The 27,466-nt window shown below is 40.9% G+C and overlaps 1 long non-coding RNA gene across 1 annotated transcript in view; it reads right to left on the reverse strand.

The window, feature by feature from the left end:
• Positions 1–27,466, reverse strand: part of LOC128144606 (uncharacterized) — a 196,970-nt gene that overhangs the window by 54,653 nt on the left and 114,851 nt on the right. The window contains exon 3 of the long non-coding RNA XR_008236135.1: positions 10,872–10,977. This is a non-coding gene — a long non-coding RNA (uncharacterized LOC128144606). The remainder of the gene's footprint in view (positions 1–10,871; positions 10,978–27,466) is intronic.

The following is a 27,466-nucleotide window of genomic DNA, read 5'->3' on the forward strand; positions in this document are numbered from 1 at the left end:
GAGCTTAAGAAAATCAAGAAGTTTCAAAATGAAAGCAGGGAGTGAGTGAAAATAAAAGTAAGTCAGGGGCATGTATACCAAAGAATGGTGTTATCGCTAACCCAGCTGGATAACCAGGAAACATTCTCCAGTACTGAAGAGAGGCTTAAGGAGCAAAATCCTACGTTGTGAGTTAAGCCCTCTCCTCTGCTTTCTGCTGCTGAGAAGCCTTTCTCCCAGGTCCATGCGGTTCTCCACGCTGCCGATCTCTGCCTGTTACCAGAAATGCGATGCAAATTCAAAGGTTTGCTCTTGTGCGCCTTCCCAGCTATGGCCTTTTGGAAAACGTGTGCACAGGCACATTCCCGCATGAGCTACTGCAAGCAAATACTGCTTCTGCCTTAGGCCCCTCTGAATGGCAACGAAGCTCTCTTGTTTTCCTCAGGATCGTGCATAGCTTTTGAACGATTTTAGCAGTCACATGCAAGACATCGCCTTAGTCCCTTTATGTTTCTTGCACATAAAATAGAATTATTTTTACTACTAAATCTGTTGCATTAAGTGGGTATGAAATCTGCTTAGATTTACTTTCTTTAAAACTGTCAGGCATCCTAGAATCACTCTATCGAAAAAAGAAATCAAATTTAAGATATTTTTTGACATTTCCGAAATGGCCCACAGGAAAAAGAAAAATACTTTTTTTGTTGTTGTTTGAGTGGTTGCACAGAACACATCTGGATTATCACAGTTCCATAATCTCAAGGTTATTTTAACAAGACAGTTCCTATTAACTATGACTAGCAACTTCATATATGAAATTATCTCAAATACAACAAATAACTTAGTGCACAACATCGCTTAGGTAGACACTTTAGCATTACACAATCAAATATATCACTTGGTTATACAATAACTATAATCTATCCTTCATGCAATATAAATCTTACCGGTACTTCTGCATAAAGAGTGATTTCTCACTGGCTGCCAATTAAATCATGTTTCTGCCAATAACGCTCAGTAAATTGACTGGCCTACCTGTTTTACTTGCCTTTTTTTTTTTTTTTAAACTCAAAGTTCATCTCCTAATAGCAGGCAGTGAATTTACAGTTCTCCAGTGATTAAAGTCACTCAGCCCTCAGTCCTGTGCATTACAACACCACATGAGGACTGCTGTAATCGCCTCGAAAAGCACCGTCTGTTGCATTTTATTGCAGTCAGCAGGGGCATCTCTGGAATGTGCATTCAAACCAAGGCTGCTCATTAACTATTAACAAGCAGCTATCCTACGTTGCTTCACTTTGGAACTGACCCCTCTGTACCTGAAAGGGCGCAGCAGGACAAGCAGGTCCACCGTGTAAGAAACGCCTGCTGCCTTTTACCACCTTGCTGTGCGGCTAAAAAAGTGCAAAGTTATGTGTGATAAGAGATTAGCTTCCTACCTTTTAGTATTTTTTATAAATAGAGCGACGCTACTGGCCACTACAGCTATAGGTAAACTATGGTTGAAAATGAATTCAAGATGATTGGAAACAGAGAAGTCTGTACTAGCTCATCATACATATTCTTAACCCTAGGACAGACTGGGAGCTGGTTACACCTCCAGGAATCATCCCCTACCTGGATGCGCTCGTTTCCCTTGGAGAGGTCAGGAGTGACCACGTAGGAGCCCATTGCACCGCTGACGTTGCCTGCTCAGGAGGGACTTCCCAGGTGATCTCCAGGATGGGTTTCTGTCTTCCACACAGCCCCCCAAACAGCAGGGTTTGCCCACCCTGGACTCACAGGAATCAGGCTGGAGGAGGTGGCCAAAGGTGACAGGGTCCATTCACCTGGTCCAAGGATGGAACAAGCTCCACCGCAGTGCTCCTCAGAAAGGTTTCCTCACATACCATCCTGAGACTTCCATGGAAGAACTTTTCACAGTCTCCGTAGGGAATTTATTCCTGTACTTAACTACCTTAATGTTAGAAAAGGTCCCCTCATTTTTTAACCAACTCTTCCCTGCTGTGATTTTTTGAGATCATTACTCTTCTTCTATCACAAGGGCCATGGGGAACAGATTGCTTCTTTTCTTCTTGCAGAAGCCTTTTCCATATTTGAAGACTGTTTTACTGTCATTGAGTGTCCTGAAGCTAGAGGAGAAAACAGTGCAAGGACTAGATCTGGGAAATACACTCAGCCTCTTCATTCTTAGGCTCTTCCCATTCATTCCCGCAGGCTTCCCTCTTGGTCACCTTCTGCACCCAGTACACTTCCACAGGGACAAGGTGCGATGTTGCGGTCCTCGTTTCAGCAAAGATTGTATTGCTTTCTCTCCTCAGCACCACGATAGCTCCTGAGCCACTCACATCCCTGATCCCACAGTGAAGGACAAAAAACTAGAGACCAGCAGGACATCTCTGAAGGCATCCAGCAAACACGCTGAGAGCTACCAGAGAGCTCATCGGCGATCGGTACAAGGTTACCTAGTGCACAACTGCGACTCTGAAGCTGGGCTATGATAAAGACAAATGACAGCTATGCTCCATCAGTGGTCAGACACCCTGTCAAACAGTCTGCAACTACGCGCCGAATTCCTGTCTTCTCGTACAGCTTCACAGTAACCATAATGTCAAGTCCAAAACAATTGATGAATTATGTCAATTACTGTATTGCAGACATACAAGTCACACTAATGCACAGCAAATACAGCACTCCTTTAATTAGAGTTACAGACATGTACATTTGTTTTTCTTAGTAATTAAAATGTTCTATTGTACTTAATACTGTTATCTGTATTCTTTGGTTAAGTGCAATTTAATTTGCTTTCTTAAGAAAGCTGGGTATAATTTAAAATGAAAAATATATCTCTTTTGCTAATATTCTTTTTCTAATGCTATTGCTTTCCATGACTGCAGATCTAGAACACAGTAACTTCTCCTGAGTTTGTCCACAAAGTTTCTAGAAGGTAACACTGTTCTAAAGCCCCCAAAAAACATTTATTTGTGATTGGTTCAGGAAAATTTCCTGGTTGCTAAAGCACTTAATGTGATAAATGAGGTACATGAAGCATTTGCAAGGCAAAGGAGCTTTCACAAGGAAAGCAGAGGTTGCACTAGAGTACTGCCTTGAGTGCACTGTTCATAGCTGATGTGCTGTAATTAATTCAAGAACAGCTGAAGGAACTCCCCTTAAGCCATCTAAGATGAAAAGTTCCCCTACAAAAGGGGAAACATTTTAGGATGTTCCACAGCTGAGGAAAAAAATTGCAGTGGTGATGGAAGCAGCTCAGTCCCACATCCACCTGCACAGGGAACCGGAGACCCTTCTTACTCATTATTTCTTTAATGCAGCTCACAACTGCACATAGGAAGGTCTGCAAATATAAATTTGGTCTGTCATTAACATTATTATTATTATTTGCCTTGTCACAGTATAGAAAGAATTTCTTCCCTGCAGGAAATTGTTATATTCCTTCTCTGCATACTGTCCCCTCCGCAGCCACAACCCATCCTTAATCAGCTCACCCAGAATGATCAAGGATGGAAAAAGTTACAGGAAGGAAAAGTATTTCAGCACACATTCAGGGATGAAATACTGCAGACTGTAGTACTGACTACCATACATCCTACACAAACCAGGAAGATATCCAGACCAAGAGCTTTAAACCACAGTTTGGCTGACTTGCATTTCGAGAGAAAAGAGGTTTTTTGTAAACAGCACGAGCGAACAGCGGGCTCTTACAGACTCTCAAAGAACATCCTTGCTCGTGTTTGCTGTACAGTGAACAATGCATTTCGAAACGCGTTCTCCCTGACGGCTTGCCAACAGCAGGCTTTCTCCAGTGTCACAGAAACGGGGATATTGTGAAAGTGTTCACAAGAGATGACCTGTTTTAATCTCAGCTGTCATTTCCAATACTGTTTAAGTTTACGCAGTCTCTCTAGGAAGGATGGAGCAATGTTTAAATATTATCCACTCCCTTCCTGTAAATTCTTATACTGTTTTTATTCCTTATCTCAAGCTGGAGAATCTCAAACTGAATCTGAGATCCTGTTCTCCCTGTATGACTCATTAGTAGAGCACAGAAATAATAATGCCAGTATTCACTTAAAAGAGGTTACGGTTCCGTCCAGATTCACAAACTTTCATGTTTTCTTAGTTCAAGAACCGGAAATTCCCCAGCCCACCTTTCCTGCACAGGCTTGATTTCATCAGACTATGGAAATACTCTTCCAAAGCAGATTTTTGCTTCATATGAAACACAATGCTATTCGAACCCAAATACCAACACCAATACTCTCTCATACCAAACAGATGCAGACATTATGTCAGAAACCAGCTATCTTGCAGGATTACCAACTTACAGGCAGGGAAAGAGTCACCTCAAGCATTCAAAGAGCAGCAGCAAGTTATGGAGAAGTTGCTCCTGGCCCTCGGCTGTGAGCTTGAGACCCACGCTGCATCATCTTCCCCCCCACCAGCTGTGCTTGTATTGCCCTGCACACACAGATCCTGCCCCCGTCTGCAGTTTTTTCTAAGATTCAAGGAAACCCAAACCTTGCAAAATAATAATAAACATCACAAAGCTTCACGGTATAGAAATAGAAACAGAAAACTGAGGGAGGAAGGCGGTGCCGTTAATTGAGAATAAACCCTCTTCCTCCCACAGAAGGTATCTCAAAACCACGCCATTAATGAATTAAGTCTGCATTTGTAATGAGGTTAAATGAAGCAAGTTTGGGTCACTACTATGAACATTTCACACTATTTTAATGAAAAAAAGGTCAACTTTCAAATGGAAAATTTGCAAATGGCATTAGGATATGTCATTCCCATTAACTAACAGGCTCAGGTACCTAAAAATCTTTGAAAGTTGCTTGCAACATCCACTTTTAACCACACAGAGGGAAAGGGAATTCACTTCATTACCAAATCCTTTGCTCTGCATGTCGAGAAGCCAGTTTTCATACAGGTATCGTAGTTGCATGTGGTTAATAGGCCTTAGTAATTTAAGAACACAAAAGAGGGACAACAATACCCTGCATACATGATAGGTGTCAGCCTACTGTAATGTGAAGAACCTAAAGCGCTGCACTATGCTGTCCTTTATGCCAGCAGTCACATTTATGATTTGCCAACCAGCCTAGCAGCGCTTTGTATTTCATTAAAACCTTACCATGTCCCCAGGGGACTGCAGCCCAAAACGCACTGCCTACATCAACGGCCCTAACACCATGTGTTAAGGACACATGGCTCACAAGGACGGACGCTTTCCGAATACGCCATGAGCGACTTACTCTTTCAGTTTTGTTTTCATACTGAGATTTTCCTCATCTCGTGTGCTTAAGCTCCAAGCAACTCATCTACATTTCTCCACGACAACTCCCCAACTCTTCAGAGAGCGCATCGAGGCAAACACTATCACAGCCAAGGAAGAAAGCAGCACTCTGAATTTAAATCAGTGTAGTTTAAGCCCTCTAGCAAACAAGACCTCAGCTGCAGGCTCTCCTCTGCTTCGCTGCTTCCCAGCCATTGCCACCCTCATGTGAAAAAGCCCCTCCTGCCACGAGCGAGTGCGACTCCTTTGACTGAAGTAGCTCTGAATCCATTTGCACAGCTGGTGAATTTGCCCCACTTGCTATTATTAAAACCTAAACAAGAAAGGCACAGACACAGAATTCATTTCTTGTTTGTTTGTTTGTTTGTTTTTTCTCCTGGCAAACAAAACATGGCCAGAATACTATATTGCTGCAATACGCTAACCTAGGGTTTAACTCAGCCAGCTGCCACATACTAAAATTACAACTTGTATTCTCAGCACCGGGATTTTAACATGTGCTAGTTAACCTCTGTTAAAAATTTTCCTGTTTTCCCTTGTGGCTTCAGGGACGCATCTTTCCCACAATGTGCAGTCATGGTATAAAAGTAAGAGCCCTCCTGGTCTGCAGCCCATCCACCTGAACCGCCCTCGTGAATCCTTCCCTCTCTCTGTCCTGAAAGGAAGGGATGATATAATTAATATATATACAGTTATGTATAATTAATAATATAAGGAAAGCTTTCTCCTCTGAAAAGCAACAGTTAGATATCGAAGCTCTCTGTCAGGCCACATAATATACTTTGTAAAGCACTTTGCAATACATACAATTTCAATTTTCCAGCAGAGACCAAAACAAATTAGCTGCTTGTATTCCTCTGTGCTTCGATCATAATTTGTTTCCAGTTCTGTGTCGGTGATCAGGGTTAGCGTAATGAGGGGCAGGAAATAGTAACATCCTAATTAAACTGGGGTGCATAGGAAGTAAACCATAAATCAGCTAGTTAGCTGGAGCTCAGTGGGCAGTGTTCCTCCCACGTGCTGAAAAGAAATTAATTTTTTTAAAAAAATAAATAAATTAAAGGCCAGAGCAGAAACAGAAAGACAGTTGCTTTGACCTGGATCGTATTTGCCCAAGTTCTTTTCCAAAATCTCTTCCAAGCCTGCATGCTGTTTACTGAGTACATACAGGTTCCTAGATGACACAGAGAACAGTATATTCATCCCCAAACTTAAAGATCTACTTTCTTGTTCGGGGGACCAGGGCAGAGAACAAAGATGATGCACAGCTTGCATTCTCCTTTATGAAATTAAGCTACTTTCAATTTACAATAACCCATGTATACATACGGATCAAGAAATTACTGGCCTCAGCAGCAATACATACAGCTAAGAATAGCAGCATCAGCAAAACGCTACTTTTTACTAAGTCCACCTGCAGCACTTCTAGAAAAATATACTTACTATATAAATTATGCCTCACCTGCAGAAGGAAGTCTCTGTACACTCCTATAGCTACATATACAGAGCCTCCAGAGTAGAAGCAGCATATGCTTATGGAAGGAGTTTTTCTGCTGGCTTAGTAACACCAGCGTTTAGGAACATAAGCGAAGCAGACAAGAGCTCCTTGGTCAGGAGAGCTGCATCCACATTGTGGGCTTTTGCACAGTGATACCATCTAGAGGCATCAATTTTTCACAATTGGAGCACACTTAGCTATGCCAGCAAAACTTTGCAATGAGGCCACATTTCAGTCTTCTCGCACCACAAGGGAACCCTGTGCATGCCTATCAATGGGAGGAACAGGGAACAAACCCAAAGTGCCAATATGTTTCAGGAGAATCAATCCCTTATATTTTGGGATTTCCAGATGCCTGGCTGGAGAAAATCTTAAGAGTATTGCCACGGAAAAGTTATCACACAAGCCCCAGATCCAGAACTTTATATGTGTTCATGCAGCACTTTTGGGAAACATATGTGCACCTTCAGGATCAGGACTTCATCATTGCCACACTCAGGTTTTTCCCACTTTGCCTCCAGTTATTACACTTCTTGTTTTATTTGGATATAAACTTGCTTAGGTGGCTTACATCAAAAATTGTGCTGAAATAATTGTCAATAGTATCAGTAGGAACACCAAAAATCAATAGGAAGATCATGTATCTTCACAGTCATTCGAGAAAAAAAATAAAATTGTTTAAAACCAAATTGAAAACATTATCTCCTTCCACCACAGAAAGACTTTTTGGGCACCTGCAGAACATTAAGGGTTTTTTCCAGGTCGACTCAATAACCCCCATTTGACTCTGAGACCTACACATGAGGATTGCTGTGCCCGTGCCATTTTACAGCCATAACTGGTTTCTCTTCACCCTCCCCTAAGTTCTCAGCCTTATCAATGAACAAAATCAGTTAAAGTTTTTGAAGCTACTTGAACATGAAAAAGAGTTAAGTGTATTTAAGTAAACACAAGAAGAGCTGAAATATCTCAAAGTCCAGAAGACCTCTGCGATGAGATTCCAGAAGCCCAGTGTATCACCGCTCTACATGACAGAGATTGGGGATGATAGCCTAAAAAAATCCCCTGCTGTGCTGCATTAACATTAAATCTCCAGCAGAGTGTTTGCCCTGATCTATCAGGGAGCCAGTCTGAAGTTAGCCTTCATCCATTATTTATCTGATATTAAGATCTATTTATTTCAAAACTGATTTTGTAGCTTCAAGTATTATATGGTATTTCTTCCAAATAAATAGCACATCTGGTGCTAATAAATCCCCTGGGTTGCAGTTATTGGCGCAGCAGGACTAATATCTGATGTAAATAATACATACAAGATGTTCTCTTAAATCAAGTGTTAGACCATGATATTAAGACTCCTGCCTGAGGGCTCCAAACCCCTATGTAATATTCATTATAATTACTTCATTAAGCCTGCTTCTTTAGTACCTTTAACCAAAGCAATATCAGTGAAGGAATTTGAAGGAATCACCTAATAACACTAAGGTAAGTCACGGTAGGGTCAGAACCTCTGTTTCTGAAGCATCCCAGTAAACATCCTTCAGAACCAGTTAAAGACGGACCCCAGTCCCAAAGAGCAGAAAACTTTGGGTTTCAGACCCCGTCCACTACATGAGGTCCATGTCCAGAGACTGATGGTGTGAAGTGCTGAACATTCATTTCAAATGGCTTCACGCTGAGCCACGCACGGCTCCTGCAATGTGCTCCCAGCAGAGGCAGGAGGACTTGCTCAAACTAAGGTATGCTGCTCACAGCTTCTCTGTCTCTTGTATTAAATTTGTGGTTTACGACATTCACAGAAAGAGCATAACTATAAAAGTTAAGACAAGTGACCATTACCATGGCCTGTGTCACGCTGCCTGCAGCTCTGCTCATCCTAAACATCAGGAGTAAATACACAACTCCAACAGCAAGCTTGGCTTGCCCAGACCTGGGGTATATCGCCTGCATCAAAGCTAGGAGCAAATAAAGCAGAGTTTTTTACTGCATATAATATTACCAGTGCATATTATTATTTCTTTTTACAGTTTTGTTCCAAAAATTTGTATTTTTAAGCAAACATCTTCTTAAACATGTCTTAGATCTGTGGTGAAGCTGACACCATCTGTCAAAACATGATGTCACTTCTAAGTTAGTAAATCTAAAAGGATTAGATAAACCATTATCTGCTGGGAAATTCCTAAAATGTCTGCTGTCCAGCAGGTTGTGGCGTTCCCAAAAGTGGGGCAGTCAGGCCTAAACAGTCGAGGTCTAACCACAGGTGGAAACATAGGCTGCCACGTTGTGAAATGGCACCTCTCCCGGCTGGTCTTGCCCCGAGCCTCTTCTTAACCCAGCAGGCTGAGACCTGGAAGTCAACATGATGCACGTTTCGTGTTTGGACAGCTAAAAAAAAACCCCAGGAATGCTGTTTCATGAAGAGTCCTGTGTTTGTCACATTTTTTTTTTCCCTTCTATGTCGTCAGTTCAGCCCCATGTCAGACAAGAGGGGTCCTCCAGAGCTGTGGGGAATGTCCTGATGATCTGGCTAGGAGTCAGTTCACTCCCTCCTGTCAGATACACACCAGTACGTGGAAAGAAAAACACAGGTCTCATCGTTCTTCTATCCCCAATATTAAACTAGGGAGGAAAAATGTGTTGGTCGGGAGAATTTGGACTACTACAGAAATTCTTACATCCAGACACTACCTGAGAACTTTGGTTGGCAGAAGACATTGTTGGTTTTTCAAACGTATTAAGCAGCAGTGATGGATTTGAACAGCATTTAGCCTTCAGCTAACGCAGAGAAGTTTAAGATGTAAAGCATGCCTTTCCATAAGAAATCAACAGGAGTTACCTACTTAATCTGCTTAAACTCTCCATAGGAGTCCTTATTTGCATACATATTTAACAGCTTTTTGAAAACAGAGCCCTTATTCTGCCACGGCCCCAGTCAGGATTGGCACTCCGTTGGCCTATGCTTCATTTATACAACAGTACACAAACATTTCCCTGCGGTTGTACCCCAAATGGCAAGTTACAGGTGATCAACATGGGAGAAAGACACAATGTAATATAGAATCTTATATACATTATCTAACTATAAGTTGGGGGGTTTTTTTTCCATTTCAGTCTTTGCTTTTCCCTAACCCGGTTTCAGAAAAGCACTGCTGGCATGGGGTGAAGTTAAAATGAGAAGCATTAGTAGCCCCAGGGTTCAGACCAAGACGCAAAACGCCAGCCTGAAAAGCCACAGAGGTATTTGAGAAGCCACCAGGTAAAGCCTGAACAAAAAAGCCTTCTCATAACGTGCAGCAATCACCACAAAGAGGCCAGACCTTGTCTAGAGTGATCTGTTCAAACACAGCTGAAATGTTAAGAAAAATATGTATTTTAATTCCCTTTCAACACCATGTTCTTCTTCACAGATCTCTTTTCAGGATCTTTGTGGCATTTCTTGAGTTATCGCATACCTATCAGAGATTCACCTCTTCGGGTCTGGCACATATTCCAGCATTGACCTTGAAAACTTCCTACTTATCAAACTATACACATAAAATACATGCATGCACATACACATAAATAAATACAATTATGGCACTATTCGGATAGATGAGCTTTTTGGTAATACATTGCAAAGTCTCATGAGTGTCTTATAGAACAATGTTTTGAAAAAAAGATAAATACTCAGCTCTGAACCAAGCTGTGTCAAACTTATTGCCAACTATAACAAAGGACTACTGTGAAACGTAACTCTTCTGTGGAATATAGTATAATTGTACTTTTTGAAAGCAATGTCAAATCATTGACATTGACTTGGTATTCCACGGTATGAGAAATGCAGAAAAGTTACAATATATATAAGCCATAAATTAGACCCTAATCCAAACTTATCACTTTGATAATTGTTAGACAGACTATTTGGGTGCATATTTAGCTCTGTGATTTTTCTATTCCTTTTTCAAGCTGTTGTCTTTTTCTCAGATTTTCAAAACCAGATTTTTCAATAATCTTTACAATAAATTACATTACAGTTACAACAAAATACAGTTAAAATAAAGTTAAACTCAAGCCAAATCACAAATACAAACTTACCAAAGATTTATGAAGACAAAAATCAGAGTCTGGCAGACGAAATCCAGAATGCAGTATTTTAGACAAATATTCATTAGTTGCCAAGCATATTCCCGAAGGTAAACATCTGAAAAACAAAATTCACATAAGCTCAGAAGTGAGCAGTTATCTCATTTAGCATACACGCTCACATATCTTTTTTAAATTCATCTTGCCTAATTGATACTTTCTCATTCACAATGAACGATGCAAGGAACAATGTAACATATGTCTACGTTAGTAAGCACTGACAGTCAACGGGATCATCTCAACAGAGCAAAAGAATTGGTGCTGGGGGTCTCCAAGGTGCAAACCTAAGCACAGAAATGTGGACACTCCTGTAAACTTTCCACTGAAAGCGGGAGAAATCCTGGAAGGATTCAGGCTGAGCAGATGTTGGCATGTAATAGATTTACATACACAAATTCCTCCATGTGATAAAGCAAGATCTTAAAAGTATCTTGTTAATCATCAGAAGACGTTTAATGTGTTCATTATCACCTACGTTGATGCTATTTCATAAAGCTACAACATAAAGATTTCAGATGAAGATTGTACCTTCCAGATGGAAATGAAAACATAACAACACTTATGTGCAAATATAGGAGAAAAAAAAGAAAGAAAAGCATATTTTCCAGAGAAAACAAGTTCTTATTCTCTTGAGGATCCTCCCTCAACTGCCAAAACTATGACAACAAAAAACCCTTTGGAGATAGGTTTAAGTGAGATTTTAAAAAGATGTTTTGGTGGCATTTTTCTTATTCTGCCATTCCTCCTAAAGTGACGTAGCTTAATTAGCACAGCCCAAACACAAACAGAAGTATGAACCCTGCCTATATTTCCTATGCTTACTGATATCCTGGAACTACTCAACTTGAAGATACATTTACACAGCATATTTAAGGCACATATTCGCCCCGCAAATTTACATAGCATATTTCCACCTGCCCTGCAAACTACCCAAAGTCTGTGGGACATCTTGGGAGTGCCATGCCTGCTGACATCTTACTGGACTTGCTAGGTCTTACTGGGAGCTGAAGAGGTCCCCCTTCTCGCTAGAAAACAGCTTTTCTGTCCTACCCTCTGGAAAAAGTCCCCTCGGGTCCCTCAGCATTTCTGCTGTGTAAAACACAATGTTTTACATTGGGGTCTCTCCTGAGATCATCAAGACAGAGTTTTAAGTTGAGAAACTGGAAATATTCTGATGCCTTGGTTATTTTTTAATATTTGAAGTTTTGAAACTGGTGAGTGGAAAGTGAAGTTGCTTAGTGCATCAGACTCCAAATCCAGACAGAAATAGAACAGCGGACTGCGAACAGGTGAGATGAGCGAAGGTGCCCAACCAATTCATTTATCACAAGTTTGCAAACTGTCACATGAATCCCTCCTTAAATGACCATGCTGTTTGTGCAACAGATCTCTCCCACAGTTTTACAATACATTATGCACCTTGAACTGCCTACTTTGCCTCCCTCCACCCACTATTCGATCTCTGCCTTGACTACTTCTAACATTTTGAACATCTGACGAGCTGCCAAATTTTTGAAGCAACCTATTTCTAGAAATGTTTCTTTACCTCAAGGTATGTAATTTCTCCCAAAACACTCCTCTGGAGCAAAGCCCAGGACTGGCAATATGTTACCCAGGATCAGTGAAAGGTTTACGTTTCAATACCTATTGCACCTGTCATGATAATACCAGGCATTTTCCACCCACGATGCAGGAGAGAATCCAAACTTCCTGTGGGATGTGCAAAACTAGCACTCAGCCTTGGGAGCCGTCCAGGCATGGTTATCAGGAAGAGAAAAGCTATTTCTGCTGGCTTGCAGGAATTGATGGCACCATTTAATGTCTTGTCTTTCTATGCAAGTGTGTATAACCCAGTTTTTCCACAGCTGCTGTGACGTAAATAAATTCAGTATTATCTCCATTTTACATTGTAGGATGTAATATAAATAGTACTGGAACTTACGCTGGGCATAATTCAATATTTAAGACATTCACCCTTTTCAAGTACAAGGCACCCATATAGCTGCCTGACACTTAGACAAAATATTTGACCTGCTTAAGGTTTGGTAAGGACAAAAATATTTTATATATATATATATTCTGTAGATATATCTCCCTAAGTAGGATAGTATTTCTGGAAAGAATGACATTGAGTGAGTCGATCATTTTTCAACATTGTAAGCTGAGACTTCACTTCAAGGGCTCTTTTTGAACAGTACCTCTATACTATACTGATCAATAAATATTAGTATATGAGATACATAAAGAATACATAAAGATAAAATATCTACGCTTGCTTTACAGTTTTAGCTACACTTGAATGAGTACCTATGTATAAAGTCCTGAATTTTTGCACATCCTGTTACCTAATCAGACAAAATCATTTGCTTCATCAAAATTTACTAGAGCAAAAATGTATCTCTTGGTACCTATAATTTTCGTTCAGGCTTTCCCTCTTAAGGTAGTAGTACTTCAGTTGCAGACTGCAGTGAATCCCCATCATTCCCAGAAAAATCTAATCCACCCTTAGAAATATCTAACACAACAAAGTAGATATGAACTGATAGTTTTCTTCACAATAAATACAGCTATGGGCAGCAAAATGCCTTCTATTTTGTTTCAGTAGTAAATCACTTCCCTGACTTGAGTTAGTAATGAGATTTTTAATCATGTGGATTGAACATATCCTCAAGTTAATAAAAAAGCATGGCTTCCTCTTTATCTTTAATAAAAGATTTGTACACTGCCGAAATGATTAGTATTACATTTTTAAAGAACCTGAGATTGATGCTTTTCAATTCTCCTTCCTATTTTTCTATGCTTTTATAATTCAAAGGTAATATAGGGAAAAGTTAATAATTCATAAGGTAATTTTAAGGCTTTTATTCAGAAACCTTTTGCCTATTGACTTAAGGATATGCCATAAAATATCCAGGTATTACTATCTTAGCAATTTGCAGATCTATACAGATGAAATCTCTGAATTCATGCAAGTCAGGATTCGTGTTTAAGAATCAGAGCACATCATTACAGCCTTGGAAGTGTACAGCGGGAGGAAATAGCTTTACAGGACTATTTAAACCAGTATATTTCATGTCTTCACACAGTTCTGCTTTTTCGCCCTTGTTTGCAGGTTTATTCTTGATGGAGTTATTTTTGCAGTTGCCTAAGAGACAAAGGAGCTAGCTGCATTTTTTAAAAAGGTAAACTCCGCTGCACGAGTCCCGTACTCCCCACCTGCACAAGATTCAAACCAAAACCAGCTCGCAGGGAAAGCTCGCTGGACAAAAACCAGATTCTCGCACTCTCTTAAAACAAAAAGACGGGCTCGTTTGAGATGAAAACATCGAAACCGGCTACCAGTTAATACAGCCCAAGTATATCCTATTTCCATCGCTAACGGACGCAAAGTTGATGCCATGCATTGGCAGGGCCCTCGCTGCCTTCGGGAGGGGAGAGGGATCTCCGCGCAGCCCCGAAAGCGGTGCAGCTACCACCGAGCGCTCACCAGCCGCTCGCGCATGGAGCAGCCTCCTCCAAATGGCTGCTAAATGAGCTGACTAAAGAGTTTCCATCTGAATATTTTTCAGAAAAGTGGCGTTTTTGATCGAGCCCGTTTCCAGTTCGCAAGGAAGAATGGAAGTCAAAATGAGATTTGGGGGTTTCAGTATTTGATTCTTGAAAATGAATTTTTATTTATTTATTTTAACAAAATCTCACTTTAACTTCTCATTTCCCTCAAGCAAGAATTTAATCTTCTTCTCTCAGAGTTGCTGATCAGACTGTATTTTGCTGTCTTCACAAAATACTCAGCAGCCAAGCTTCAATATATTTGGGTATAGCTTTTTTACCTGCTTTAAAGAAACAAAGCATTTTTAGCAGCGTGTGTCCTACTTTCACATATGTGCATAATAGGTACTGCAAAGGAATCACCCACCTCGTGCAAGCTTTCAGGTACTGCTGAGTAACAACGGTAGAGAGCAAGGAAAATTGATAGTAGTTATTATTTCCACATCTAACAAAGAAAATGGAGTTGAGCTGTGCACATAGCCATCATTTATTGCCACAACAAAGTTAATAGCACCACCTTTATTAGCATTTTACTACATAGGAAACTATGAAATCCTGCTGCCCGTTCCTCTAAGTTTGCCAAACGTTAATGCTTTAGGTAAGGGATTTTGCTGTTATCTGAGGGACACAAATTTTACCATCCCGAGAAAAATGGTGTCTTTATAAAGTAATAGTAATGGTAACTAGATTCTATTTAATTTCAGGCCAGCTCTGAGCACATCCTTTGTTCCCCACCTAATTACCATCTCTGTTAGAGCAGCTCTGAACTCCTCTTCTTGGTTTGACCTCCAAGTCCCCAAAACTCCTGACTAAAGCTTACTGCCTCTATTCTCCAGCTCCAAAAATGCAAACTGCTGTCGGGTTCCTCAGTTCCCTCTGCAAGACAGGCAGCATATGTCATGTGTATTATTCAGAGCTTTACATAGCTTCTTTTCCATGGAGGTTTAAAAATGAATAGCAAACTGTGTATCAAAATCAAATCCTCTGCAACAATCATGACAATCATGAAACGAAGTGAAGTCTAAAACTAGACTAGGGTAGGGGTGTTTTTCTAAAGTAATGGGATAGCAACACAACGAATGTACTACTTTTTAGACGGACGGGTCTGAAGGTACACTTTACACAGTCCCAAACAGCTGAGGTCTTTTGCAGATGAAAACTTTGACTCGGGAAATAGTCTAGCAGGAACAACATGGAAAATATAGTTCGTGTTATCTTGAGGAGCAGGGAAACCACGGCAGCAAAGCACGGTGAAAGCTTTGTACTCAACTAAAACAATAAATACATGTACCCTGTAATGAGTGGTCTTCAAAATCCTGAGAGCATCTCTAGGCTGAGGCACTGGAGAGAGGATCAGAGGGTTCCGAGGAATATCATGGTGGGCAAACAAAGTTTGCTAGTTACTAAACATTATTCCCCTTGGTCACCCACACACATCTCTACTCGCCTTAAAGAAACATCCCAGGAGGACCCAGACTTACAGAAACACCCCAAGAAGACCCATCCTTACAGGGACCCTCACTGGAGTTTGTCTCCCACATTTCCATGACAAAGAGAGATCAATAAACTGCTAAGACATTATGCAAAACCATGCTAATGATAATTCAGTACACAGCAGCAGCTAAGCGAGCAAACTGTATCAGCAGTGTAAGTATTAATGCTATGATATTTGTTTATGTTCCCAGAGATGCAGACTCTATGCAAGTGTTGAATGTTATTAGAAGCAGCCCAGCCAACTAAGCAAACACCAAATCCTGCCCCAGCTAACGTTTACAAAAAAAGCCCCAAACTTTGAATGACTCCCAGCACTCAGTCTAGTATTCCCTGCCAGGAAAAAGGGAATTTTGGAGATGGCATACCATCAATTTTCTTCATTTGTGTCAGAAGTTGAGCAGCTGTCTTCTTACCAGACTGAAGTGGAGCCAAAAACCTTGTCAGGCAGCCGAAGAAAAAGCACTTCAGAGGAACTAATCTCAAAGACCCAAAAGTATGTATCACATTTTTTAACAGGCATGTGTTAATATTACTACTACATTATCAATTGGCAATGTTTTGCAGAAGTAGTGGAAAAAAAGACTGCTTTTTTTGTCTACACTGCTTGCTAAGGACAAGCAAGATGCCACACATAGTTGAACTCTGGAGTTTGTTTATTTATTTACTTATGGCCAGCAAAAGATTTTTAGCATTATCTTCCCCTAAGCTGGTGAGGAAAGTGAAATAAGATTTGCCTCCACGGAAAAAAGAAGATGCACCTGGACTTTCTGTGGCAAACAGATCTTGGTTTCAGCAAGCTCTGTTATTCCCCTGGCCCTGCAGACATATCAGCAAGGGATAAATAAACCCAGCGAGAGCTGCGTTTGAATCAGCTCACTGCTCCAGCAGCCACGGATTGTGACAGTCTGGGAAAACTCAATTCACAATTTGGTTTTTTCTTCAGTGTGTGCTCCAGCAACTGTGGGCTGGGCTGAAGGATCCTTCAGGACGGCCCTAAGAGAAACTTTGTACTTACCAGCACCAAGGATGTGATGAAGAAAGCCACCAAATTATAACTGTTATTGCACATGGAGCTTCGCCAGGTGGGATCTTTTACCGTAAGGCACAGTTTGGTCAAACGGAGAGTACCACACTTACTGATCTTAATTCAGGCCAGAAGGCAAGCCAGAGAAGGTGGTGGCCTCTTCCCAATGGTGCGTCACCACCCAAAGCATTGCGATCCCAAACGTCCACTGAGCATAATTCATACTGGTGTCTGACCTCTCACAAGACGTGCTTTGTGACCACGTCAAGCTAAAACGTCACAAATTTCCCCTCTTTGTGTGACAACTCCACTCAGGAAGCAGATCTCACTTGGCACAGGATGGGGGGAAGGTTGGCTTTTAGGAGGAGAAGCAACACCATGGGATTTGCTGCTCTCTCTTGGTGAGATGGATGCTTCTTCAAACCACATTTTGGAGCGGGAAGGGAGGGAATTTGCAGCCATAGCAGGGTATTGTTTAATTATATTTTGATTCTGGTGGATGAACCTGTCATTTGCCAACCATATCGATATAGGTGCCATATACAAGGACAGAATTAAAGTGAACAAATAAATGAATAAATAGACATTCAAGATCCTACTTGGCTAGCCATCTTCTTTCAGCCAGCTTTTCCCCGAAATGTTTATTTACTACACAGCTAGGATTTTGGCAGCGTTCCACTGCAAAATGTGCTGCCCAGATATTACAAAGTGAACTCTAAATGAAAAAGACTTTTTTTTCTTAGGGCTCCCCTTCTTCCACACAGATATCCCTTTACTTCCGAACTGTGTCTTTAAGGCACAGTTGTGCCCAGAATTTCTAGAATACTCAGTTTGAGAGAGATGCGTTTATAGACCATTGCTAAAAATGAGATTTCCTACATGGTCTTCAGCAAACTACTTCAGACATTCTTGTTTCCTCATTTACCAAAGATGCTTCCTTACTTTTCAAAGGTCTACAAATGCAAACAAATGTACATCAAAAATCACTGCTGTTGTATTTTTAACATGTTTAAATTAAAAAAACCAATCAATTGCATAATAGCCCAACAAGATTCTGGCATTCTGATATTGCATGCTGGGGAATGAGGTTTCCTTAGAGCTAAACACACAAAAAGAAAAGAAGAGAAAAAAATGATACTGTGAGTGGCTGAGAATCCCCTATTTCAGTGTATATATATTCAACTACTTTTCACAATGAGGTTCCAGTCATGATTAAGAGCCCTGGAAAAGCAAGAAATATAAATGCAAATCAGTAAGAAAATAGTGTGTCTTAGATACTTTTACTATGGTCCAGCAGAGATTCTCTGATTAGCATTTGCAGACTGTACTAAGCATATCTAATATAAAGGCAGTACATACTGCACAGCTCTCAACAAATATTATCAAGATGGAAATGCCTACTGACAAATTCACAAGCTGCAAATGTACAGTCATGAAATTCAATAGCCTCACAGCTGCACACTTGTAACTTGTGAATGCAGAAAAATGTATGAATTGGCAGCAGGCTTTCTGGCAGATGATATCATTTTACAGATGACACTGTAGAGTCTGCCAGTTTGACGTTGAACTCTCCTCTTGCTTTTTTGTTGTTGTTGTTGTCGTCGTTTCGTAGCTCTTTCTCTGAGATCTACTAGGATCACAGTGGCTGTTCTCATAGGAGTCTGCTATTTACTTTTCTGACTCTGCAAAGTGCTGTACTTGCGCAGCTCGGCTCCCTCGGCTCTGCTGATGTATAGCTGACGTTGAACAGTGTGTATTCTGGAAAAACTTTGCCTTCCTCTACAGTATTTCAGATGCACAAAGTGCACTATTCCATAGATGTGTCCTACTTTTTTTCCTCTATTCAGAATAGCTTGGATTTCACTGCAAGTGACCGCCCTTCATAAATAGTTGAAATGATTGTGCCTTGATACTTGTAATCTGCATATTTTCAGACCACTTAGAGAGAAGGAAGCATTCCTTAGCAAAGAAAAAATCCTTTACATGATCTGCGGTGATGTCTGGTCAGGGCACTAAGTGCCAAGCTGGCCTGATTCCATCCAAAGCTTGACAACATAGGAGGCCTATCAAAAAAAAGCTCAGAAATAAATTTTAGTTTATTTTTTATTACCTTTTCCCCTCTGAGCCCTGTGCAATCATCACTGAAATGTTTGACTGGGATCTGTGACCGGACTCATGCAAGACATGAAAGTAGGGCACCCCTAAACTGAAGTGGTTCCTTGTACCTTGAAGTCACACCTATATGGCAAAGAAATTCCTAAGGAGCCAGTAAGATGACATCATGGTGAACTCCTGGGCTGTCTGGGGTTTTTTAATGCAGTTCAACTTTGAGTCTTTGTCTGTTTATGCTGTGCATCTCTTGCTGCTGGAAGGGGCGATCTCTGCACCTGCACGGTTTGTACTCTCTGAAAGGTCCTGTCTCTACGTAACATAACACCTTGAATTATCACAAAGTACAATGTCAGTACTTCAGTAGAACTGCATCAAATTTGCTTTAAAAAGCCAAATTTTAAGGCATTTTACCAAAGGTTCAACATGCATGGTTCCAACACTGAACACAGAGGCCCTCCTTTCTGTAAACTTGTACACTTAACAAAATAAAGTACAGGAACCTGGGGGAAAAAAACCCAAAACAAACAACACAAACATAAATGTGTGGGTAAGCTCCAAAGATGAGAGAAAACTCAGCTTTACTTCTAATAGTTGTTTTTCTGATGCTGCTCCAAAAGGTGCTTGAGGTTTCAGACAAGGCTCTGCACCACAGCTATTAGGGCTAGCCAAACTCTTTGCATCTATTTTACTAGATGCTTTTTTATAGTCTGAACCATAAAAGCTCATGAGCCGCAGCAACCTCCTTTTTCAACACAACTCTAAGAGCAGTTTCCCTGGTTTACATCTATGCTACTCTCCTCTGAACTTAGTAAAATGGTAGTAACTCTCCGGTAACCTACACACAAAGATCAGGACTTTATCTAGTGCCATACTGTCTGTACTATTTTGCTTTAGATATTCATGCTCAGGAATTACTGTGCAAAAATCTCCAGCCTGTAGTGATGTATATACCTAACATGTATTTATTATGCCAGCAATTGGCATTACAGCAAAGGTTGATTGTGATATCAACTGGTCTCCCTGTACAGATTTTTAATGTGAGAAATGTCTCACACATTTAAAGCTCCCTTTAATCACTAGACCTTGGGGCCACAATTCTTAAAGCATTCACAACCCAGTAGCTTCCACTGTTCTGCTTAGAAAAAAAAGTAGAATTTTTCCTTTAAAAACTCAGACTCCTTTATATGAAGAATGAAATATTATTTACTGTGTTCTTTGAAGAACAGACACCATCCCCTTGAAAAAAGTTCAAATTCTGGGAGCTTCTATAATATCTTTAACAGTTGGAATCATCCACAAAATATTTTCATGGGAAGCCTTCAGGTTATTGCGGACGGTAAGAAATGGAGAGGAAGGAAAATTATCTGGACTCCCAAAATAACAGTCTCTCTTTTGATGTCTCTGATTTTTGAGGGAGAAAGCAAACTGCTCTGCAATACATTAGCCCAAATCCCATCACCAAATTCACATTGGGAGCTGTGATTAGGGTGACTTCCTCCACGTCACTTGCTTAGCTGCAAGAGAGAAAAGTGAATTGCCTCCATGAAGCCTGTCTCAGCCTACGTGCAGTGAGAGGTACATGGGGAAAAAACAAGGAAATGTTTCCCCCTCTGCCCTGCTCTCTGTACCAGAAGGAAGAACAGGCCAGAAACTACCTAAAAATTGAAAAAGCTAGTAATTAACCTAAATTATTCCCTATTTTTCCAGTTATTTCAAATGGACAAGAACCACACTTCACAGCACCTCCCTCGCCCTTCTTTTGGATTTTGATGCTCTTGACTAGGATGGAAAAATTTTCCATGCGTTGAAAATGTACATGATAAGCATTTGCTTAACAAGAGAACAGTTCATTCCTAGCCTATTTCTTAAGACAGCAAATACACAGAAGCATTACTTATCCCCCTCCCTTTTTATCTTTTTCGAGAACTGTTGCACAATCTGCTGTTTCACAGGATTTCAGCAAGAAGTATTCACCACTTTTAAGGCTTGGGTTTTTTATTCACCCTAAAAGCTTTAACTTTTCCTTCAAACTTTGTACGTCATTCTCATCAAATCATACACAGAAATGTGCATTAAGTGTTTTGTTTACTCATAACTTGGCAGAGCCACAACAAAGAACAGAATGTAAAGAATGAACTCCCTTTGCAAAAATCATTCATAGAGAAACAAAAGCCTTTACCTTCCTGAAACAGATTTTCTGAGCGAGCCTCATATATTTCTGAATTGCCCAGCATTACAGTGAGCTCTCAGATAACAAGAAACATTTGAAAGCCAATCTAAAAGCAGAAGGAATGAGAAAGTTCTCCTGGATCTGATTTTTCATTAAAAAAGCATTAAGAAAATATGGGCTTTTCAACACTGCAATCTGAACAAGCAACCGCTTTTCATGTAACATGTAGAAACCTGCTGAATTCAGACTACTTCCAACTTCCCCTCGGCTGCAGCAGCTGGATAGATTTGTTTCCACCTGCTTTTACCGTTTGTCATTACTGAGGTATGTTTCAGAAAGCCAATTTAGCTCTAAACTGTCGGTTTGGCTGAAGCCAAACCAATTCATTTTTATTACTTGATCGCATCCTTCAGAGTGTCTCATGTTCCTTTAATTCCCAGCTCCCCACACCTCTGCACCCAAAGAGGATATAGCTCGTGTTTGGGGGTTTTTTAACCAAAATGCCTTTTTCTAAAGCACCCGAAGTAAAACCACGCGCCGTTGTTCCTATGCACGGGCTCCTTCCCCACCGTTTGCTCGTGGAGTTGCAAACTTCTGTGGTCACCAGAGAAGAGACCATCCAAACATGGCTGCAGGTAGCAAAAGGCTTCTGAAACACATTAAAATCTCATTCAAAAAGGATAGAAACCTCTCCCCCAAAACCCTTTCGAAGGCTGGCTGCCTCCATCACCCGTGCCAGTGTTGGAAATAAGGCTGCCAGGTACATCTTCTACCATTCTCCCAGAATTTCAGGGGGATAGGAGAGAGTGGGTGTGGGGAGGGAAGGTATCTCAAGTACAAGAAAGGATGATTATCAAGTCTAAAGAGAGCACGTCATAAAATGAAGAAATATAAGACTATTTTTAAAGCAATTATTTTGTTTTCAAGATTAAAACGTGCTGCAGTATTCCCCTCTGCTTGGCATTCCAGAGGAGGTGTTGCATTTAGCTAGCAAAATTAATTCACTTGAATAAAAGAAAATTGAAACACTGGAAGCAAAATAGAAAAGCATAAGATGAGAATTTTGTTTCCTATATTTCAAATAGGAAAGAAATTATGTTTTCAAAACTTGATTAACTCCAAGGCCCAGTTCTGCAATAACAACCACAATGATTCACAGAGACTGCTCGTGTGTGTAAACTCCCCCTGGTACGACTGCAGGAGTAGGACATAAATGTGTGAGTTCGGATGAATCTCTTAACCATACTAGCTGCATAATTTATCTGTAGATATTTTGAAAGTTTACAAAACTCACCAATAAGTTAGAAGTATTTAGGAACTTTTGAAAAATGTGACCTGTTACGTAAACCTGTATTTTAAGAAGTGAACTAGAGACAGGAGGAAGGATCACAGGGGTTGGACACATAACCAGCTGTCCCAATTTGGCTGAGCTGTTTTAGCTGTCAGTGTGTGAATTCTTAATGTGTGATGATTATAAAGTACGCAGAGATAGCTCAGCTCTCTCATTTGAATTATTTTGCCTTTGCCTCAGAGTAACAGCACGTAGATGGGCTGCTACCCCAAAGCTAATGCTGGTGACTTTTATGTCTGAGACCCACATGCCTAAGCCACTTGCAAAGCTTAGACCTCAGAATATTTATTTGTTAAGATCTACGGTGATAAGAACACGCTTAGCCTTGGCTCAAATTTTCCTGACACCTTCACTAATTACACAATATAAGGAAATCCCAGAAGCACTGAAATAATTGTTCCAGCAGGAACTCAGCCAACGAAACACCTATGGAAACTTCTTTCTATTCATTCATCACTATGGGAAGCAATCCCGCAGTCCTCTCCAAAAATCCCCTCAAACAGATGTCTTGCAGCATATCAAGACGTTATCAAATTCAGACTTGGAGGAAGCACGTTCCAAAATCCAAAAGCCCTCCGAGGGAGTGTTTTGCCAGACACACCTTATCATCCACAGGCAAGAGAGCGGGATCTGGGGTGGGCACCTTCAGCGAGATAGGAAGCACAGGGAAAAGCAGCTATTTTGCCTGTCCGAGGCCAGATATGACCAAATAAGACCTTAAACCTAAGTAATACTATAGCCTCTACCTAGACTTGAAATATCAGGCAAGATAGACCTCAGAGAGAGCTGCAGGGTGACTTCTGTCTGATCGCCAAGCTGAGATTATGGATGCTCCATGTCGCTGCTCTCATTTGGTAGCCTGAGTCGGTCACTCAAAGTGCCCGTGCTGAGAGCATCCAGGACGGACAACCCAGTCCCGGAGCAGGCATCCGTAAATGTGCATAAGGAACGATCACAGCAGTCACTGATCGGGCACCCGCGTCCCCAGCAGCTCTGCCTGAGCACACAGGAGTCGGCATGGGGATCACCGGCAGCAATATCCTTGCAAGGGCAAACGCACCATGCTCCTACTGAATGAGTGCCTGTATCTATTACCAGGCAATACCGAGATAGGTTGTCAGCTTTCCCAAGAAAATATTTTCAACTGGGATTGATTTTTACTGTTTTAAAACTAACATTAGCAAATGTGATTGCACGGTGCACAGATCTGTCAAATTTGTTCTCAGCTGCAATCCTGAAACATATCATTATCGTGTACTGTGTGAGCAAAGCTGGGCTTGGCTTTCATGTGACTAAGCTTTAAATTAGTTTATGGATAATGTTCCTTTACAATGCATTCAATCTTTTGCTCCATCTTATCTTAATGAGTACTTAACCTCTTAAAAATAGGTTACTGCCAGAGACACTAAATACAGAGTATTAAAGTCTGTGAGAAAACTACAGGAATGAGTGTCCCTGCTCAGGTAGCTCTGTCCTCCTTGAACACAACTTCTTTAGGGTGAAGTTTACAGAGTTTTCAAAGGCACCAGAAAAAACAATTTCCACTGCATTCATTTTAAAACTCATTTGTAATTACAAGGTAATTACAAAGTAGTACTTTTTTTTATAAATACATGTTGAAAATAATAGACTGAAAACTGTACCTTTCTTCTGGACAACTCCACAGTTCCTGCACTTGCAACCTCAACATTTTGGTTTTGGGTACCTTTTGAAAAATGTGCGTGCTTAGAACCTTTTAAAAATGAAAATGTTACTTTTTATGAAGTAGATAACATCTAAACCCTACATTGGCAGTTTTCTAGCTTTTGGTTAGTTTGCATGCACAACATCCCACAGAAGGATTTTAGCACCTGACCACGACTTTGGCACGGGAACATTGACTGAATCCTAGCTTTAATCCAGAACAACCCCTCTCACCAGCCAGTTCTGCTGGAAGGACATAAATCTCATGAAACACCATCCCATTTGGCCTGAAAGTCCTCCAGGTACCTCCCAGAATGTATCTGAGCGCATCCAGAGGTGCTGCAGATATTCCTGCAGCAGGCAGGGAGAGAGAGGGCTCTGGTACCGCTGGGGTCCAACGCAGCCGATACCAAAATTAACACCTTGCAACGGGAGCAGCCGCTCTCCAAACTGGAACTGAAGCAGCCTCCATTTTAAAATTCAGCCAGAGCTGCAGCACACGTTATATAAAATAATTAGATCATTTAATCCCCTCATATCCCTGGATAAAACTCCTATTTGGGAAGCCAAGGAGCAGGCTATGGACCAGACAGTTTGTTGGATTTGTGCCACTCCTGCAACAACTTCTAAAACTTCCGAGCAGAAAGACAGCAAACAAGAAGGTGTGCAATTCTGGACTTCCTCGGTGAGGATACCAAAACAGGTGCTCCTCCCACGCTGTGTGCATTTAATGTAAGTGTGTTTCTGGATTGGAAGGAAAAAAAAAAAGATATTAGAATTTCCTTTTAAAATCCCTACTTTCTTCTGCTTCTCAGCTGGCCTATAATTCGTGTTGGGAATTGCAAGAGGTGGGGGATGAACAAACTGTCCCCCACACCCTGTCTCTTCAAGAAACTCACTGTCATGTGGAATTAATTTCTTACCTTTTTTTTTTTTCAAATACATATAATTTCAAGTTCATGGTCCAGCATTTCTGATTCATAGTAACAAAGGTTGCACAACAGCAGAATTGTGTAGAACAAAGGTTAATTTGAGGCTAGAATACCCCTCCTAATGAAACACAACTGGAAACGTGTCTTTTCAGAGACAGCCAATACCTGCAGCACTAGTGATCTTTAATTTCTGATTTCAAGATTTAGAAATTTGGTGTATTTAGACCTGAGTAAGAGGAGGCAGAGAGAGAAAGCAAAGAGCTATTCAAACCCTGCAGTTTCTGGCCTGTGATTCTCTTGAGATGTTGCAGGCTAATTCTTCTGTGTCACATAACAGCTTTATGACACCTACACCTTCTTCACTTACAGGTTAGAGCTTTTCAAAATCTACAAAGAGCAATATCAAAAACCCAAAGATCAGAACACGGGTCTCCGTGCCAGCCTCAGATATTTAGAAACCAGAGCTCGCTCTTTCTCTAACTCCAAAACTAGGAGTCAGTTTTAAAACAACAGTTTTTAACTGCTAGTTTTTATATTTTCAGATTCTCTTTCAAACCGGCGAGGACTGGAAGCGTCCTTTCTCGCTTCAGTTCAGGCTGAGAGCCTGACGCACTCACAGGGCTGTGGCTGTGGGAAGAATACCATATATGACGAGAATCCAAACAACATTATGAGATCTGGCAGCTGCGAGATCATGCTCAAAAACATAAATGAAGCAAGAAAAAAGCAACAGAGGAGGAGAGGAAAGGCCAGAAAAGCGACAGGAGAGTAAACAAATGGCATTTTCTAACCGTGAAGAACTATTACTGAGATCAAAACTAAAGCTGTTCTAGGAGTTTCTGATTAAATTCTGCGATGTTCAAAAATGCTGACATGCTGAAATCAAAATGATTTGGGGAACGTATCAATCTGATAGGACTTGTTCCTGCTGGGTCATTTGCCTACTTGCTTTACTAGAAACCTTGGCTCCTAGACAGCCGCTCAGATGGGCTATTGGGAAAGCCAGATTCCCAGGCTCCCCAGAATCTCAGTATTAATAGAAATTAATTATTGATACAAGTCTATGTTATGCATGTTTGCCTTATCAAATTATCTGTAGCTGTGCCTGTAGCATGGGAGTAGCACATCTGATATGCTTTAATGATGCAAAAATCTCATTCAAGAGGCAGGGAAGCCAAGCCAAGTAATGCTCCTGCTCCATGCTCCCTCTCACTAAAAACGTTAAAATAAGGAGAGAAATAAGAAGTGCAACGCTTCCTTCCAAATGTTATATAGAAGTTTTAAACAGTTCAAGCTTCCCTGTTTCTATTAGGCAAATCATTTGAGCCAAGCACTCTGTCTGCCGCTATGAAAGGTTACTTTGTAGTAAAATGCATTTACACGGTGAAATCATAATATCCTGGGCATTTGGAGCTGTATTATGCTATAAAAACGAAGGCCAACTCCCTCCAGCTATTACATTTTTGGACTGGTATTTGATCTGCTAAGTTCTGCAGCTTTCTTCTGCTCAGAGGGATCCGCAGCGGAACAACTGGCAGCTGTTGTGCAGGGATGCGCACTCTGCATTTTGCACCGAAGCCGTTAGGTGGTGCTTGAAACAGAAGATTGCAAGAAAGAAAAAAATCTTGTGTGCTGCCCAGGCAGCCTGCTTAATAAATATTTTATGCTAGCAATTTCTGAGACACACAAAAAAAAGCTTGTTCTAGGATTCAGTTTAAAAATCTGATTTCTAGGCCTTGGCAGAGCTGAGTAATTAAATAAATAAATAGTCAACTCTTCCTCCTGCCTCAAGCATCTCTGCTGACACACACACGCTCCTTTAAATAAGCCTCTGATACTTCGGTGCTCAGCCAAACTTCTGCTCATCATGCCCTAGATCTCTATCTCTCTCCTAGGTTGATAACTGGATTTCCAGTAAGTTTTGAGTCAGAGACTGAAATACTATTTAATGTACCTGCTCCAACAGAGGTTTCCAGGAAAAACTGTCCAAGCGCGGAGTGGCATGAATACTTTTTACATAAGGAAGATCTCACTAGCAATTAGGAAGAAGTCCTGCTTCTGCATGGAAAAGCAATAGCTTACTCCCTTTCCCCTTCTTCAGCAAACACCTACAGGCAGTCCTGATTCATAAAACACTCTCGTCAGTTGTATTTATAAATTTTCATGGCTTCCCTTTAACATTCCATTCATGGAAACCGCCCTGTGATAAGCACTAAGAAGAGGCCACTAATT

This window comes from Harpia harpyja, chromosome 7, assembly GCF_026419915.1.
Source record: "Harpia harpyja isolate bHarHar1 chromosome 7, bHarHar1 primary haplotype, whole genome shotgun sequence".
NCBI classification, from domain to species: Eukaryota; Metazoa; Chordata; class Aves; order Accipitriformes; family Accipitridae; genus Harpia; species Harpia harpyja.